Source organism: Miscanthus floridulus, chromosome 10 (genome assembly GCF_019320115.1).
Source record: "Miscanthus floridulus cultivar M001 chromosome 10, ASM1932011v1, whole genome shotgun sequence".
NCBI lineage: Eukaryota > Viridiplantae > Streptophyta > Magnoliopsida > Poales > Poaceae > Miscanthus > Miscanthus floridulus.
Window position 1 is genome coordinate 44,966,068 of NC_089589.1, and position 19,832 is coordinate 44,985,899.

At 48.2% G+C, this 19,832-nt stretch overlaps 1 pseudogene; it reads right to left on the bottom strand.

Moving 5' to 3' along the window:
- Nucleotides 1–1,560: 1,560 nt before the first annotated feature.
- On the bottom strand, nucleotides 1,561–14,405 carry LOC136486556 (disease resistance protein Pik-2-like; annotated as a pseudogene).
- Between the last annotated feature and the right edge of the window lie 5,427 nt (nucleotides 14,406–19,832).

The window sequence follows — 19,832 nt, forward strand, 5'->3', positions numbered from 1 at the left end:
GACGTCTGTCCAAACCTAGCAGGCTCTCATATTGATAAATTATTTAATCATGTACTCGCTCACGATTGCCGCGCACGCTAACGCCAGACTTACGCGGCGGGACTGCGGGCCGCCGCGCGGACGCCGCAAGGTGACGCGGCAGAAAACGGGCCGCCGCGCATGACCGCGTACAGGCAAGCGGCGTACGCGGACGCGGGACGGGCTGCCCGTAGCTGCGCCGTTTGCAGCGGCAGCGAGAGCCAGGAGGCGGCGCGCGTGGAGCTGCCGCAGCAGGTCCTCGCCGTGGAGCTGGCACAGCGCGCGTGGAGGTGACGCAAGGAGGAGAGCTCCGGCCCTGCGGCGCTCTGGTCACCGCGAACGGTGCGCGCGAGCTCTGGCCCTAGCACCATGGGCGGCGCGGGCGAGCTCAGCGTGTGGGAGGGCAGCAGCGAGAGCGGCGGCGCGGAGCCACGACGCGAGAAACACAGCCAGCACCGAGACGGGCGCGGACGTGCAAAGGGATTGAGAGAGAGGGGAGTATTTTGGACATCTTGCCAGACCCACATGTCAGGGCTAGCAGACGGTGAAAAACCAACGGAAGTTGGATGGAATGGCGTAAAGGGTAAAAATGTTTCGGACGATGGCACCTATGACCGCTCGAACTTTTTAGTGGCATGTAGAAAATTGTAATATTTTATAATGGCACACAGATAAAAGGCTATTGTTTTTGGGACTCTATTGGCAGACGCACGCGTATGAGGAGTACACCCCGTCAGTACATTTTCTCTCTTCTTCCTCACATGTTATCTTCTATTCTTCTTCTTCCTCACACTCCCCTGCAGCTGGCTCATCCTGCCCGGCCCTGGTGCCGTGGACATCACTCCACCGCCGCCCTCGAGCATGGCCACCCCTAACATAAGCTTCTACTCTAGATCCAGCGTTAGCACCCCACCTCCACCACTTGCCAGGCTCTAGCAGCGCGCCACCGCCTCTGCCATCCACCACGTCATGCTAATCCCAAGCTTCTCCTCCTCCTCTTCTTCTTCCTCAGTGGACACCCTCGCCGCCAGCACTACCCAGCCACCCTCTCCCACTGCCCGGTGGGCAGCGCCCTCGTCCTCCGCCGCAGTCTCGACCACAACCACTACCTCTCTAGCAACCTCTCCCCAGCAGCCCATTCTAAGCGCGGAGAGTGTAGAAACCCCCGAAATCCCGAACCCTGATGCTACCACCTGTTTCATCTCCGGCAGCGGTGGCAAGAGTTCATTTAAATTTTTTTTGTCGTTTAGTGTGTGCGAGCTGAAGCATTTGGGTTGGTTTTTTTTTTCTGCCTGTACCAACTAGTAGCACCGCTTTGGGCTCCCCCAAAGTCTCCATTCCTTGGCAACTGAAATCGATCACTAGGCCCACCACTACTAGCTTGGGCTCGCTGGCTCGCTAGCATGAAGCCCACTTTTCCGTTCCATTCATGATTCATCTCGTGAACTAGCACTAGTTTTATAAATTGCAGCTAACATCATCTCCAAAATCTAGTAGTATAGTTCTCACTAAACAGAAAATGCATATCATGATAAAGCGCATGTATATGTCACCATACACAAAAGGAAATAAACTTTGGCCACCTCTAAACAAGTATTTGAATGGGCCATATAAATAATGCCACTGGGTGGATTCTTGTCACGTAACACTGTAACAGCATCTTCATATCTTCAGAAACAGCCGAAAGCAAGTACTAGAAACAGGCTGAAGGGGGTATATTCATAACCAGCCGGTGGCACAGACACGTCACACGGACACCACCAAACAATTGAATTGAAACACTCAAACACACAAATGATGAAATAAATAACACGCGCACAACAGGGAATGGAGGCACGGGCATGGGTACGGATGTACACGTGCCATATTGGACTTGGACCCACCTGGCAGTTGCTCCCAGGCAGCCTGCTTATCTTCTTCAGCATCTGACGGGTGATCTGAACCTGTATCTGCGAAAGACACGGGTGTACGATGATATCATCATAAAGCGTTTCTCAATTGCCTTAAAGAAATTTGATAAATTCCTGTGTATCTACATATTAGAGAGTCGCGCAAAAATGGCAAACGTACATACCTGTCCGAGACTCACTCATTATTAGTCGTCCACCGTCACCGTCAGAATGGGTTCGTTTGTATTCTGAGCTAGCTGTTCCTGGATTTTCTTCTTGAGCTCACCTTTCTTGCGCCATTCTTCCTGACTTTCTTCCTCAAATATCTTGTATTGAGTCTCAGGATCAGGAGCGGCGTTTATTCTGTCCCAATCCAAAAGAAAGTAAACTCTGACCTGGACCTCGTTGATGCTTGGGAGAAATGCTAGCCCAGAAAAATCAATTTCATTGCGGCTTTTTTCCCGTGTGACCTGCAGCCGCTCCAGTTTGGGCATTGCTCTTTCGTCAAATTTGATTGATTTGATGTTCGCTGTCACTTCAAGGGTAAACACCCTGAGGCTTCCGAATGCAATTCCGCCCTGCGGAGATTTGAAATCAAGTTCTTCACACTCAAACGATGACCACAACCTCAGCAGAACTAAAATTTCTAGCTTCGGTAGTTTCCCAAGCAATTCCATAGTAGCATCATGCTCCAAAAGCCTAGTTGCCACTAGCTTCAACTTCACCAGATGCTGGAGCTCCTTGATCCATTCCGGCAACCTTTCCAGATTGCTGTACAGCTTGAGGCTCTGCAGGTTTTCCGGAGGTGAGGATATCAAATCCAAGCAATCACGCAAACCTGGCTTTCCAGCTGAACTCACCGACAGCGATTCCAGCCTGCTGAGATTGGAAATGGCCGAGCAAAACGCGCGGCCATTCTTCTTGTTGATGCCGCTCACTCCTAACTTGCGCAACCCTGTGAGCATTCCGATGTCCCGTAGAACGTTATTTCCCCTTCCGACATTCTCGTTGATGTCCCGTAGAACGTTTTCTGATACGCGCAGGTAATGCTCCAGTCACGACTGCAGGGAATGCCACGCAGCAAGCAAAAGTGCATGCATCACGTCTGGTAAGGGCCTTACAACTGGGGCCATCAATGTTCAAAAGAATAGGTAAGCAACATGCCGCACAGAGACGCGCCCCCAGAAGACACCTCCGCATTAAACTAAGATTTTTCCCTCTTACGTAATCAAATTTTCTTCCAGCATGGATGTACTGTAGCTTCCGAAGTTTGATGATGGTTTTGGGCAGACGCCATGCATTACGTAATCAAATTTTGTACCTCTGATGTCTAGCGTTTGGAGTTGCCTTAGGTTGCCCAATGAATCTGGCAGTAGATCAATACCAATGCATCCACGTAGAGAAAGGTATTTTAGGTGAATAAGCTTCCAAATCTGATCAAGGTGATGATATTCTAGATCATCATCAGTCCCTTCCAAGTCGAGCACTCGTAGAAACCTCATTTTGTCAGAAATGAAAAATGGCTTCCACTCTCCAAACAGTGATAGCGATCGTATTCGGGACATGTCCACTATGCCCTCGAATTCACTCTTATCTCCCTTCCAGTTGCTGCTTATAGCAAGATGGCGTATTGGGCCATGGATATTCATGCTGCAGCCTTCCTCCAGTGTGAAGACAAGGTTTTCCTCCATTGACTTTGAGATGGCAATGTCACGGATGAGATGATGGACTTTGTAAGAGTCAATTGATTTCCTGCTGTGAACTGATTGCTGAGATGGTAGAATCATGCTTCTATTCTTGAGTTCCATGAAGTAGCCATCAGCTATTTCAACGGCCGACTTCCCATGAGTCTCAGTTGAGTAACCTTCCGCTGCCCACTGACGCACCAGACGCCTTCGACTAATGTTCTCGTCTTCAGGAAAAATGGACAGATATAAAAAACAAGACTTGAGATGGTAGGGTAAACCATCATAGCTCTTTTCAAGGACTGTTCTTATCATTCCAAGCTTTGGATTCATCTCTAATTCCGCGTTGAGATTCTCATTCAGTTGCCGCCACTCTTCTGCAGTCTCTGGTCGGTTTGACAAGAAGCCACCTATTACAACTATAGCAAGGGGAAGTCCACCACACTTCTTTAGGATTTGTTTTGCTTCTTTAACCAAATTTGGATTATCTTTCTCATCCAAATATGTAGCGTCATCAAATACCTGACATTGATACAATTTATAAGATTTATAATGCTTAAAAGCATAAAATAACTAATCTTAGATATATTTCTTTTTGCTATTATAAAATTTGGGAATGCATGAAGCTTCGCTGTTACATACAAAAACAAAGTCCGTCTAAAATCCATGGAGTTAAGATCATTTTTGGGAGCATGTTAAGAGAACAAATTAAATAATATATGAATCTTGTATAGGCTATTTCTATGTGCACAAACATTTTCTTGATTAGATTAATCAAACGATTAAAAGAATATCAAACAATTTGCATTTTCCTATATGTAACCGAGCGGCATAGGCCCTCTCCCAATTATATGATGTCAAACCTATTTATAGAATCTTTGAAACCCTAGGGAAATTATTAATAATGTTATTTACATATATGAAAACTTAATGAAGAAGTCCATTTTCGATCATCGAACTATGAGTTATGATTTTGGCCAAGAAACTCAAATCGTAAACCTTTGACCATGTGACGAGTCAAACATAGGGGTATGTTAAGTCCCCGGGAACGAGACTCCCGACCGACCCCTCCAGGATCCCTCAGGGGCTCGTGGGCTATACCCATCGGGTACGCTCGCGCGTACCCTACGATCAAAGGTTGGGCAGAGCCCGAGCACGCCCATGGCCTCTGCTCAGGGCTCAGGGGCTTGCCAAAGCCCCGAGTTCCTGATCAACGGCAGCCCGAGCCTGACCCTAGCCTGACCTAGTGCTCAGGCAAGGATCTGACGCCCCGGCCGTCAGCTCGCCCGAGCGTCCAAGACTCTGGCCAAGCTCGGGGCTCAGCGGTGCCGTCCCGACCAACGGGCGCGAGGCCCTACCAGGCACTCCTCTGACAATGTCATGCAAGTGGCGTGACACAACAGGACAAGTGCCCCATCGTCTCTAGGTGCGCGGGGCTCTCGGGCCAGCTCGTCAGCCCCCTAACCCAAGGCGCCTTTGCCACCAAGGAAGCCTTGAGAAGGCTCACGTGGTGGAGGCCGGTCTTCAGTAGACAGCCCCTGGCGGTCAAGCGCCAGGGCCGCAACAACGTCAGGTGGCGCCCGCAACTCCCCCAACTCCATGACAACACTGAGATCCATCCGCGTCGCAGTAGCGCCTTCATGGACCCCAGTGCATGAAGGCTATAGATTGTAGCCCCCGAACCACCTTGTACCTAACCATCCCCAGGATGTAAGGGGAAGGTTGGTTTCCATAAATAGGAGGATCTTCTCCCTTCCCTCATTAGCTAGGAGGTCGAGCAGTCAAGCTCGGCCGAGAACATAGCAACCGAGAGGAACAGGAGAGTGTTCCTCCCCCCGACAACCCAGCAAGAGAGAGGAGCGTTTCGCTTACATGCTAGGGAAGCAACCTCACTGCCGACAAGCCGTAGGATAGCACCGAGCGATCCCCTGCCAAACTCTCTTTCTCCTTCATTGTAACCCCCTAATTTGGGTGCTCTCAAAAATAAAGACTACTCAATACTGGACGTAGGGCCTCGAAAGCCTAAACCAGGATACATCGTCGTGTCTCCTTTTATGTTCTTGAGTGCCGAGCCACTGGAGACCCACACTCCTAATGTTCAAAGAACAACGATGCTGGCCATAGCAACAAGCCTGCGACAACCGCGTCAAGTGTGATCACGGCTCTATGGTGGCCGGAGCCACCGGCCTCGTCACTAGGGCAGGCGACGCCACTCTAGAAGGCAACGTCCGCCTCCCCAGCGAGGTCTCCGTCGCAGTCGGTGCCTTCACCCACGAACAATTTCTCAACTTTGGGAGCTTGGCCTACGTCGCTGACTGCCCCTAGAAGAGCATCTGACCTAAGTCAACGGGGACTATCACCATGACATTCGACCCAGTCATAGAAGATCGGGCTCAACCCCTCATTGACATCGCGGACTCGACCCGGAAGGCCATGAAGGGCTTGGGGGCTCCTGATGAGAGTCAAACATAGGGGTATGTTAATTCCCTGGGAAAGAGACTCCCGACCGACAAACCCCCCGACCGACCCCTCCAGGATCCCTCGGCGGATCAGGGGCTATACCCATCGGGTACGCTCACTCATACCCTCTAGTCAAAGGTTGGGCAGAGCCTGAGCATGCCCACGACCTCTGTTCAGGGCTCGAGGGCTCACCAAAGCCCTGGGCTCCAAACCGATGGCAACCAAGCCAGACCCTATCTCGACCCTAGCCCGAGCTAGTGCTCGGGCAAGGATCCAACACCTCAGGCATTAGCTTGCCCGAGCGTCCAAGGCTCTGGCCAAGCTAAGGGGCTCCCACTACTACACAAACTTTACTGGAGGCGGGCATTTTTGGTTTTCTGCGGCGGGCAAAGCCGTCCGCCGCGGCCTAGAGGCCACGATAAATCATGGCTTAACCGCGGCGGGCGGCCTTGCTCGCCGCGGTTAATCGATTTACCGCGGCGGGCGGTGTAACGTGCCCGTCGCGGTAAATATACTTTTACCACGACGGGCACGTTAGAATGCCCGCTGCGGTTAATCATTTAAAAAAAACAAAAAAACCAGGAGCCCGCCGGCGAGCCCGTTCTCGAGCCCACTGGCGAGCCTACCGGCGACGGATCCGGGCTTCCCACGGCCACCACCACCTCGCCAGTCGCTCGCAGGGGACCACGCCGACGCCTCCTCGCGGATCCTGCCGCACCGTGGTGGAGGGAGGCCGCCGCGCGGACGCGTCCTCGCCCGCCGTGGTGGAGGTCCCAGCGTCGTGGCCGTGGTGGATCCCGGCGTCGTGGCCGTGGTGGAGATCCACCGCCGGATCCGGTCGCTCCCCCGCCAGATCCACGGAGGAGGAGGGTGCAGCTGCCAGATCCGTGGGGGAGGAGGTCGCCGCCGCCGGATCCGTGGAGGAAGAGGTCACCGTCGCCGGATCTGGAGAGAGGAAGAGGGAGGAGTGAGGGAGATGGAGAGAGGAAGAGGGAGATGGAGAGGAAGAGGGAGATGAACTCACTGGATTTGAAACCCTAGCCCCGTGCCATCGTCGTTCATGGAGGATCCGTGGGGGAGGAGGAGGGCGCAGCCATCGCCGTCATCCCGCGCACGCCGCTGTAGGGGGCGGCGCTATGGAGGAGAGCTGCGCCGCGCGCCGCTGCCTGCATCGAGGGAGAGTAGAGGGAGGCAAAGGGAGAGTGGGGGAGGCGGAGAGCTAAGAGAGAGTGGGGGGGAGGCGGGGAGCTGACAGAGAGAGAGTGGGGGAGGCGGTGACGATGGTGCGAGGGCCTCGGTTTATTTTGGAGATGGCTATTGGGCCTGCACATTTTCCGCGGCGGGCATCTTAAGACGTCCGCCACGGTAACGTGGCGGACGTCTTAAGATGTCTGCCACGGAAAATACCCTATTTTCCGTGGCGGACATCTTAAGACGTCTGCCACGGTAAATCGATTTACCGTGGCGGACGTCTTAAGATGTCCGTCGCGGAAAATATGGTATTTTTCGTGGCGGACATCTTAAGACGTCCGCCACGGTAAATCGATTTACCGTGGCGGGCAAAAAAGCCCGCCGTGGTAAATAAAAAATGCCCGCCTAGGTAAACCGTGGCATTTACCGTGACGGGCAAAAATAGGTGCCCGCCTCGGTGGCCTCCGGGGGGTGTCGCGCAAAATCATTTGTGTAGTAGTATCCGCAGCGCCGGCCCGACCAATGGGCGTGAGGCGCTATTAGGCACTCCTCCGACAAAGTCATGCAGGCGGCATGACACAACAGGACAAAGCACTCCACCAGATCTAGGAGCGTGGGGTTCGTGGGCTCGCTCTACAAACCCCTGAGCCGAGGCGCTTTCACCACCAAGGAAGCCTTGAGAAAGCTCATCTGGTGGAGGCCAATCTTCAGCAGACAACCCCTGGCCGTGAAACGCCAGGGCCGCAGCGACATCAGGTGATGCCCATAGTTCCCCCATCTCCACGACAACACTGAGGTCCATCTGTACCGCAGCAGCGCCATCTTGGTCCTCGATGCATGAAGGCTATAGACTGTAGCCCCCAAACCACCTTGTACCCGACCTTCCCCAGGATATAAGGGGAAGGTTGGCTCCCATAGACGAGAGGATCTTCTCCCTTCCCTCATTCACTAGGAGGTCGAGCAATCGAGCTTGACTGAGAATAGAGCAATGGGGAGGAACATCACGGTGTTCCTCCCCCAGCAACCCAGCAAGAGAGAGGAGTGGTTCCCTTACTCGCTAGGGAAGCAACCTCACCGCCAACGAGCCATAGGATAGCATCGAGTGATCCCTTGCCAATCTTTCTTTCTCCTTCGTTGTAACCCCTCAATTTTGGTGTTCTCAAATACAGAGACTACTCACTGCTGGGCGTAGGGCCTCGAAAGCCTGAACCAAGATACATCACCGTCTCTCCTCTTATGTCCTTGAGTGCCTGAGCCACCGGAGACCCTACACTCCTAACATTCGACGAACAACGATGCTTGCTACGTCAACGAACCCACAACACCATCCAACTATCAAAACTATGCATGTGCCATCTCTCCTCTCCACACACACTCTCTTAGCGTCAATCAGTCGTGCCTTCAATTTTGTTGTAGTGCGCAGTGGATCTGACCTAGCTCACTATACCCACGAGCAGGCGCCCTGCCCCTTGTCCTAGGTCCATAGGAACCCACAACAAATCAATGCATCAAGCCTTACTCAACCCAAAAGAAACTAGTATGATAGGTTAGGGTTGCCCCACCTTATATGTTATACTGTACCACCATCAGTTTCTCTTACAATATTCCGCGTCACACATTGGGCCCAACTTTTCAAATCGCATAATCCCTGTGTGATCTCCAAAAGATGTTATCAAGGCCCTAGGTCCAATGCTCCTTGTCACATACAACCTGAGTTCAACACTCTATGTCACACAATTCGTGTGACCTCCAAGATGTAATAGGCTCCCCCGCTACCATGTGACCCCCTAAGATTTTTCAGGCCTTTCGACCATAGGCTCTGAGTGCGCAGCAGATCCGGCCCAGCTTGCTATAACCACTAAGCTAAGATATTCCTCATTTTTGCATAAGAGGTCCTCTTCTTAGGCCTAGGTCCACAGGCCCACAACAAATCAAGGCATCAAGCCTAACTCAACTGAAAAGACTAGTCTAATAGGTGAGAGTTGCTCCCGCTCCCCACAAATCAATTTTCGATGCGGCAATAAACCTAACAGATTTTCTCTATGCCACTAGGCTAGAAGTCATGCAAGATACCATGCCCTCATCTACACATAGTCCTACTTGCCACAACCACATGATTGCCATAGCTCTCCCCCCTCCTCTTCTCTATCTGGCATCGATGCATGTCCACATCAGTATACGACCATGTTCCATCCTTGTCATAGACATAAGCTTAGCCATCCATATTGTTGCATGCATTTGCGGTCTACCATCCACCTCCCTCCTGCATGCTCTCTTTTCCTGTCAACAATCATGGCTCACTCACATCCTGCCGCTAGCTCCCAAAGTGCACATCACGGAGCGTGCATCTAAGTACCACCATGGTTTTTGCCATGTGCCACCATGGTCGACCACGCTCCCTCTCTATGAGTGCATGCCATGTGCATTGAGTGCCATCGTGTGACATCATCGACGTCTGTTGTCTCCAGCGCTATTTCACTCCCCAATACCCCACAATGAGCTCAAGTGTAAGACCACAACCTTCCTCAACTGCTTCTTTGAGCCTAAGAATTGCCGGAGTAGGGTTTCCCTCACTGTTCCTATCCCCGGTGGTGCACTACCACTTTGATTTTCCATGGACGATGACCTTCACTGCTTCTCCATCGAATCCGAGCCTGCAGTGAGCTTACACTGACCTTGGACATCATCCTCCACCCCCTTTTTTGAGCTCAGCCATACCAACTTAGACCTATGCCCAACAATAGCGTTAGGCAGCGTGTGGCGGAGGGCGGTGCAAGGGAGCACAAGTGCACATTGGCTGCAGTGGCCTCCAGAGTCGGTGATAGGTCCATGGTGGTGATTAGATGGTGTGCGCCATGTCCAAGCATGTAGCTGGCACTCTAGTGGGCATAGTGGGCCGGTCAAACTAGCGTTGCGATGGAAATTATAGGAGAGAACAGTTGGGAGAGGGCTGGACGACCACAGTTCAAGAGGACACTGGGGGGAAGAGAGAGGAGAGGGAACTTGAATATGACATGTGGACCTAGCAGTCATGTGTCGTTCACTAAGTGAGAATCACCTACAAAATAGCTAGATGGCCGGTTCTGATTAGTTTTGATAGTTGAATTGTAAAAAAAAACTTTTGGGTTTGAAGTTTCATGGCCCAAATCAAACTCTCGATGGTCAAAAATGGATTCTCCCAAAATCATTGCTATTTCAAACCAAGAAAAAATGGAGGACATTTATGTTACCTTTTCACTCAAGAGGCAAAGTGCATCATCTGGCTGAAGAACTTGAAGGTTGTGCACAACTCCATGTTTTCCTGAGCAATGGTTGGCAATATTCTCTTCCCTTGTAGTCACAATGATTCGGCTTGTCTTTTCCAATACAGGTAATAACATTGGTTTTATCAAGTCCCATTCTGAGGTCTCAAAGAAATCATCTAGAACAATCAAAGAACTTTTCTTCTCTAGTAGCCTTTTCAACTCCTCAGTCAACTTGTCGACTTGCATCGATGCTAATGATTTCTTATTGCTGATTCTGTTATATAATAATTCTTCCTTCTTAGAAGATCCTTCATGTAGTTGCCCGGCCAAGCTCCTAAGGAACTCTTCAAGATTGAAAGGGCGCATAATTGTGACGAAAACATACTTCTCAAACTTGTCACTCAGCTTTGGGCTTTGATAAACACCACGAACTAGGGTGGTTTTTCCAAGGCCACCCATTCCCCACAAAGAGATCACCTGAACCTGCTGGCTATTATCATTATTTGAAATTAAGTCTATAATTTCAGATATTTCTTTCTTTCGCCCAATAAGTTGCAATTCCTCCAAAGCACCCCCACGTGTCCTAATGCGAGTAAGACTCTTTCTAGCCACCTTCTTCTCATCAGCATCCATAGATTGATCATCTATAATCTCACCTTGGGGCGCTATATGATCGTCTATACTTGTGGTTGCCACATCCAAGATAGACTCTAGCTTCACCAAATCCTCTCCATTTAGGGAACCCTAAACAAAAGAGAGAAATGTTTAGGAACAACTTTTAGCCTTAAATTTTCATGAACAATGTTTAGTCTTGTTTTAAGTCACGAAAGCATATAATACAATAATTTTTATTCCTCATTCATTTGTACCCTACTCCAAACCTTAGCATGGGATCTAAATTTTCATGACTTATATTTGATTTCTCAATAAGATATGTATTAAATTAAATTTAAAGAAATGTGATAAGTACATTAAATTTAATCCAAAGGATGAGAGGATACATTTGCTAGATCAAACCATCTTACTCTGATCTCTATGAGATAGAGGCAAATCCATCTAACTGGATATGAACCATATCAAAATTATGTGTATAATAGGAGCTTCAATAATTGTGCAAAGAAGATTTGTGCTACATTACTTACGGGTACTATTTTGCAGGTCAATCTGTTAACCAATCTACTACATCCAATATATTATATTTGAGGCAAGACATCTAATATATTTACCTGGTGCAATTTATGATCACTGAATATGAAGGCATGCCATCAATTGTGGCGTCAAACAACGGGGGTCAGTATGTTTTTACGTACTTGCCCTTTTATGCATTGTTGTCTTGTAAGACTGTACTAGATGTCTATACCATTTCTTTTTCTAGCATACGCTAGCTAAATTCTATGATATAGATGTATTTGTTTTGAAAAAATACAAATACATATATTTGTGGAATAATATGAAGCGATATAATGAAACAATGATTTTATATATTACCTTATCGTAGAATACATAAAGTGTCTGATCAGCAGACAGTTGCTTTAGCTCTGAAGCTTGGCTTTCTTGCCCTGCACATAAGCTTGCAACTTCAACTTGTGTGCTTGACACAATGATTCGGCTTCCTTTCTTGTTGTTTGGGAAGCATTTCTTAATCTGGTCCCACTCTTCAATGGTGGATAGGTCATTAAGCACAATTAGACACCTGGTATCATTCACATATCCATTGAATTCCTTTGCTAAATCTTGTTCGGTCTTCTCTTTCCCCAACAGAGCTTCAACACCTTGGGTTGCATGAAGCTGATTCACCAAGCTCTGGACAAAGTCTTTTGGACTGAAAGGATGCATCACCCTTACCCATGCTCGGCATGGGAATTTGATTTGGACATCAGGGTTGTCGTAAGCCTCCCTGATTATAGTTGTTTGGCCCATATCACCACTTGTCCCCCAGACCGCGATCACTCTAAGGTCCTCATCCTCCTTGTTGATTAGTTGCACTAGATCCACTCTCTGATTGTCCTGCTTCGCGGCACGCCTTGCATCGTCAATGCCGAACATTGCTGCTGCAGTAAGGCCAGATTGCTCAGCGGAGGTGGTGGCAGCCTTGGAGCCCGATCCCTTGATGAGATGGTAGCGCACATTCCTCTGGCTCACATCCTCGACCTTGGCCCTGAGCTCCTTCATCTGCTTGGCTATACGGCGCCGCTCGAGCAGGGTGCGAGGGAATGGCCTCTTGAGACGAACAGCAAAATCTTGGAGGCTGTCCTCGACGTCGTAAGCAGCGTCACGAACCTGTTTCACCCAGGTCTTGACCACCTTGTTGTTGTCTCGCTCCTCATGCGCCTCCATCATGAAAGACCTCATCATCTCAAGCTCATCCGTGACGAAAGCATGGTCTTTCTGAATACCGAGCTGCAAGGCCACCTCCTCGGCAAAGGTGGATTTTGCGTAGCCGATCGCTCCATTGAGCACAGACTTGCCCACACTCACCGCCGTTGCCTCCATGGCTCTGCTGTATTTCTGTATGGATATGTGTCAGAAGTGATATATATGCTCATATGCCTGATGACAGACTTATATATAGTACCAGAAAAGTAACACAAGAAGGCTCCAATTTAACTAGGGCATCCAATAAATTTTAAGGCAAAAGAGGGTAAAAGGACTGCTGTTGATGCACCATCCTGGCTGCAGATGTCATACCTGAATCGGTGAATGCCGTCAGATCCAGGGCTCACCCAGCAAATAAATGTCTGCCAAATATGTTCCGACCGTGAGTAACAACAACAATAAAATTCAACCATTCATATATATTGTTGATGACAATACACTGACAGCAGCACAAAGGGCTTTCACTGTCGTGAGTGTATATGAGTGTGCACTGTGTGTTTGGGAGAAATCTTTTCCACTATATAGTATACCTTTCATGGCCTGTGAGAAACCGATGAAAATGTATATAGTATACCTTTCATGGCCTACTGTGAGAAGGCGCTCTGACGAATTCAAGCTGCTTGTCGCCGGACGGCCCAGAGAGCCCTCTGAGGCTCTAATGTGTGGTGACTGGTGAGCCGGCAAGCTTAAGGCCAATGGTGAATGGGTGACGCCAAGGCAGCGTGTGGAGCCGCTTGCCGGCGACGATCCACTCGCGCGGCGACGCCTCTCCTCCTGGTCAGTCGTTGCCGCTCTCAGATCTTGGTGGCTCGGTAGTCACTATTCAGTAGGGGGTCAAGCAGTGTTTGGATCCGGTACTAAAATTTAGGAGGGTGTCGCATGGGTGTTCGCATACAAATAAAAAACAAATTACATAATCCGTCAGTACTGTACGAAACGAATTTTTTAAGTCTAATTAATCCGTCATTAGCATATGTTTACTGTAGCACCATATTGTCGAATCATGGACTAATTAGGCTTAAAAATTCGTCTCGTAAATTAGTCGCAAGTTGTGTAATTAATTTCGTAATTAATCTATATTTTATACTCTATGCATGTGTCAAACATCCGATGAGACAACGACTAAAATTTAGGAGGATGAACTAAACACCCACTTAGCTAGGCGGGGTTGAGGGGAAAGTCATCGAGGCGCACACCGCCCTAGGATTAAATAAAGTCATTAAACATAATAATACTCCCTTACCCACGTGGACTCCGCGCCACCAAAACCAGCAGCGCCGCGTATAAAAATGCACTAGTGCCCGCGACCTGGCGGATGCACAGAAATATAACGAGAAGAATCAGAACTGGAGGCAAAGGAGATATCAGATATGCATGCCCAGGAGTTGAAACGCGCTGACTAATCCGACGGACCAGTGGGCGTACGTAGCGCACTCGTGGAGATGCGACCGCGAGCGACCGCGAGCGACCCCGGAGCAGGATGGAGGCGAGAGAAAGAAGAGAGACCCGAGACGCGCGAGACGGGAGGATAGGAGGAACAGGCGCAGCGCAGAGAGGGTGGACGTGAACCAGTGTTTTTCGAGAGGCGCAGAGGTGGCTTTTGTATCAACACAACACATGGATGCGGGCAGGAATGTCGACACCCAGGCCCGCGCGCCAGGGGCCCGGGTGCCCGTGCAGCGCAGCGAAGGAAGTTTCCTGGAAGCGGGCTATCTGGGCCGCAGGGATGATCTGGGGCGGGTGGACTGTGTCTGTGGACCGACTGCGACTGGGTTAATAATCGTCGGAGGCCGGGCCAGCAGCGTTGTGTTGGGTCGTGACTCGTGAGTCGTCCGCCGCCCCCGACTGTCTTTGGGCATTTTGACTAGCTTGACAGCCCAGCGACCTTAGAAATGATTTATGATTTATGTTGCCATCGGTTCGCGATTAGGGACTTGGGTGGGTCCCACGTCGGCCGGCTCAGTTGCGCAGATCGCACGTGCATTTAGCATCTCCACGACTCTTCTTCCCCCTCTGGCTCTGGCTCTCCGCGCGGAAATTTCACGGTCTTCGACTCTTCGCGGCCGTAACGGATGGGTGATGGCACCGGCGCATGGACCGGGTCCGTCAAGTTCTTCTCTTCACGGCCACGTGGTGGTCCCGAGCTATCCACGCCGCCTCCACAGACGAGCGCGAGGCAGTGTGTGGCAGGAGGGTCGCAGCCGACCGACACCACCTCAGCTAGTGGGCGTGCGGTGCAGGGCCCTCGCCACGTCGTCCTACACTCATCACTTGCGCACGGCAGCACAGCGGTGGGGCCCGCGAGCGGCACACTGTTACAGTACTCTACTGGTGTACCCAGACCGGCTAAACTGAAACGTAGCACTAGCAACATGTGGAGACAGCTTCTGCTGCAAAAGAACATGGCATGCAACATCCCGAATTCCCGATCCAGGCAAATACAGAGTGGTGACACATGCAAGCACATTGAGATGGATAAGCATAGGCCACACCCCTGCTAGCAACGACGCCGAGAGAGAAACAAGCAAGATAGTAGTAATCTCCCAGGGCAAGACCATCTTGTCGATTGGCGGGTCATGAGATGGAGATGCTGTTGGTGAGAGTGATGCTCTTGCTCTCCCAATGAAAAGCATCCTGCTAAGTCCGGTCTTAATGGGATTTCATGAGATTCATGGACAATAAATATGCTAACATGGCACCAAATTAACGAAGAGAAAAATACATACATGTTTCATAGGAGTAGAGAGAGTTACATAAGGATGAAACTCTTCTGCACCGTTTCTATTGGAAACTGGAATATGAAATCTTCACTCAGACTGGTCTAAGGGCATGTCCAACGGCAGTAAAAATCACCAGAAAGCATTTTTTTATTCATCACACGAAGAGAGAGAACGAAGGAAGTACCCCTCGGTCCCAAAGTAAATGCACTTTTAGAGTTCAAAATTTGTCCCAAAGTAAATGCACCTTTAGATAATAGAAAAGCTAACTCTAGTTGTATTTTTCTACTTTCTCTCTTCTCGAGTTGCAATGATTACAGCTTTGTAGGGACTTACTCCCTCCGTCCCAAAAAGCTTGTAAATCTCACTTTTGAAGGCCAAATTAGTGGAAGTGTGAAATTACGCATGTGCCCCTCCTGTATCCTTCTCCCCACATACCAAAGCTCAAAAGCAATTGAACTATCTAGAGTATTCCTTGGTTTTCCAATTGCATGTGGTGCTTTTTTATTGGGGGTTCCTACCTAGAAAGTTCATTTCCAACCCATGTTTCCATTTATTTTGAGACAAGATTCAAACCATATGATCACATTCTTTTCGGGACGGAGGCGGTGTGTAATTTCTCACTAGCATTGATCTTCGTACCAAAGCTTAGAAGTGCATTTATTTTGGGAGAGAGAGAGTAACGTGCTAGCGAGTTCTCAAGCGCCGGGCTCACACAACTTCCAATGTCACCTGTGTCACTGCTCTCATCTCCTTTTTACTAGCGTTGTCATGATTCTTCGATTTTTTTTTCATATTTTATTTTCTTTCTCTTCCATTTGAGCCGGCGATTTGTAAAGGTCATTGAAGACGCCCTAAGGGGGTGTTTGTTTTGTGCGGGCTAAACATTAACCCTATCACATCGGATCTTTGATACCAATTAGGAGTATTAAACATAGACTAATTACAAAATTAATTACACAAATGGAGGCTAATTTGCGAAATGAATCTATTAAGTCCAATTAGTCCATGATTTTTTACAATGTGGTGCTGTAAACATGGGCTAATGATTGATTAATTAGCCTTAATAGATTTGTCTCGCTAATTAGTCTACTCATGTGCAATTAGTTTTATAATTACCTAATGTTTAGTCCTCCTAGTAGCATCCGAACGTCCAATGTGACACAAATTAAATTTTAGCCCCTAGATCCAAATACCCCGAGTCATTCCCAAGAACAACGGGAGCAGGTTAGGCCAATAGTGAAATGCAGAATGATATAATAATCGGCGTGGCCTAGTGCACTGCGTGGTACACTGTGGTATCAAACAATCATATAATAATATACCCCTATATGTATTAGTATATTACTCGTGCTAACGCCACAGCGACATTTTACGGATGCAACCAAACGACGATATTTTTCCTTGCCCATGCTAACGTTACGGTAAAAAACAAAAAGATTTCTTAAAAATAAAGTAAATAGTGAGATAAATTAAGATTCACACCAAAAGAGATCTATGATGAGTTATCATATTGTTGAACCCATTACAACTGTGCTTAAAGAGCAACATTTCAAATAAATAACATCACAGCTATTATATCTTTTGAAGCCATCTAAATCCTCACACGCCTAATAAGTTCTTGTATATCTTCAGGAATGTTGTCTTGAGATTCGTTGTCCTTGTACTTTAACATATATACCAAGAATTTGGTCCTCAGTGCATTCACATCCTATACGAATTATTATGCTTCATGTCATCAAATAACAGTTAATCGTAGAATGTCCGTGCTAACGCTACGGTAAAAATAAAAGGACAAAAAATAGGTCATTCAAACTATATAAGGTGTACTGTGTGTATGAACTTTTATGTACGTACAGGGCACAGCCATAAAAGTTCACTTGTCCTTTTTCTTTCATATATGTGTTAGCTACCATCAAACTAAAATATATATTACAAAATGGGTTGAAGGCTCTCAGCGGGTGCATTTTCTTGTGTGCATTTTCTTTGGATGTTTTATTAGCTCTTAATTTTAATGGATACGAATTCTTGTGTGTATTTTTCTGGGTGCATAATGGTTGAATGCTCTTAGCGGAAGACCTACTATAATTTTGATTAGTCCATTATAGTAGAGAAGATAGGAGTTCACCCAAAGAGTAGGCGTTTGACGTCTCAGTGTGAACATGTTTATTTGTGGAAAATTATTTCGTCAACAATCTCTCGAGTTTGTCGCTCGTATGCATCTTCGTTTCCTTTGAGGGCTAACCTGTCCCCCTAATTCGATCCCACTAGTTGGTTGCTTCTCCTCATAATATATCATCCAGTCTCCATTACTGATCCATTAGTAGTTTTTTTTAGAATTACACAGTACAACGCAGACGCTCACAACACGCACGCACATTTACCCCTATGAACATGTGTACGCAAATCCAACCCCTATGAGTACCTCCGAAGGAGTAAGCCGGCAGATCGAGATTCACAAAGTCACCACTGGCGTCTCGCTATCGACGGGGACGTCGCCTACCACTGAAAGCATAGCGCCGTTAAATCTTGGAATAAATCCTAGAAAATAGCAGGTTCCACCACAAGGAACCTAACCGTCTAATCGCCATCCATTAGTAGTTGGCTCTCCTTATATATACTCTAGAATCTTACGTCACATAAGTATTACATATGTATTGATTAAAAGTTTAATGGATAATTTTTAGTAGTATAACTAATCAGGACCGACTAACTTTACTATCCCTGTTCGTTTACAAGCACAATGCCAACTTGGATACTCTGTAATTTTTTTAAAAAAAAAACTTGGATACTCTATGATCTCTATCGGTTGTGATAGATGATTACCAATTAATCTATATGTTTTTTAGTCCTTTACATTGGATATCATGGGTAAAATAAAGTCATTAAACATAATAATACTCCTGGGTAAGACCATCTTGTCGATTGGCGGGTCATGAGATGGCGATGCTGTTGGTGAGCACCCGCCACGTACTGGGCTATCAGGAATAGTATGAAACAAGCAAAAGCGCCAAACCTCCATACAGCCGCGGTCCAAAGCGGCATCTCAGATGGCGATGGCATGTCGACACCTTTCGTCCCGATGCGTGGCGCTCATACGGCATGTGGTGGAGTTTCGGCGGCAAGCTTCCCTGTGAGAGGTACATGAAGAGAAAACGATGTGAATGCGTTGAATGAGAACGAAGTGAGGATAAGAACAACTAAGGTGATGATAAATTGTTCGTAGCATCGGCTTCTCGAGCATAAAAACAAGTTTCACGGTGAGACTTAATTGGCTAAAGAGGACGACCTTTTTGGAATGGGGTATATACTTTGTAGTTGTACCATCCTGTTTTTAAGCTAATGAAAATAAGGCATAAGCTACTTTGATTTGCTGGACATCTTCGGACCTTCAGTGCACAGCCTATCTGTCTTTATGTGCCCTTTGATTATCGGACTTGCTAACGCTCGGACGTCCGATCTAGAGCGCTAACATAATACGGTGCCGCGCCTGCTGCACGCCCGTGAGTACATGGGATTCACTTGCAAAGGCGGGACCGCCCCGCGTCACTCCTTTCCCGCGCGAATGCCTGCCCGCGCCCGCTCTGCTTCCGGACCACCTGCGCCCATGTGGGTCCCAATCACCTGCCCCGCCTGTGGATGCGCACCGCGATGCGTTTGCTGGCCTCAGACTCCCGCAAAGTGACCCATGGCAGCGCCCAACAGCTGCAGCAGGCGGCTGTGGCAGGTGGGTCCCATTGCAACATGTGCAACACCAAATCTACTTTTGCAATATCCAAATAAAACACTTGCAACATACATCCGAAACAGTCGAAACACTTGCAACATATGTCTGAAACACAAGGAAAACACGTGTGTAAGTGTAACCATTGCAAACATCTGCAACATCCAGATAAAACACTTGCAATATACATATGAAACACCTGAAACACTTGAAACATACGCTTGCAACATGCATGTATATGCAACATCCAGATCTACTTTTGCAACATCTAGATGAAACAATTGCAACATACATCTGAAACAAATAAAACATTTGGAACATATGTGTATAGCCCTTGCAACATGTGCAACATCCCGATCTACTTTTGTAACACCGATATAAAACACTTGCAACATACCATAGAAATATCTGAAACACTTGAAACATACGTTTGCAACATGCGCTTTCAGCGTAACATCTTCTTGCTACATAGGAATGGAGGCTTGTCGACGCGTGGAGTTCATCGGTGTAGAGCTCGCCGCACCGGT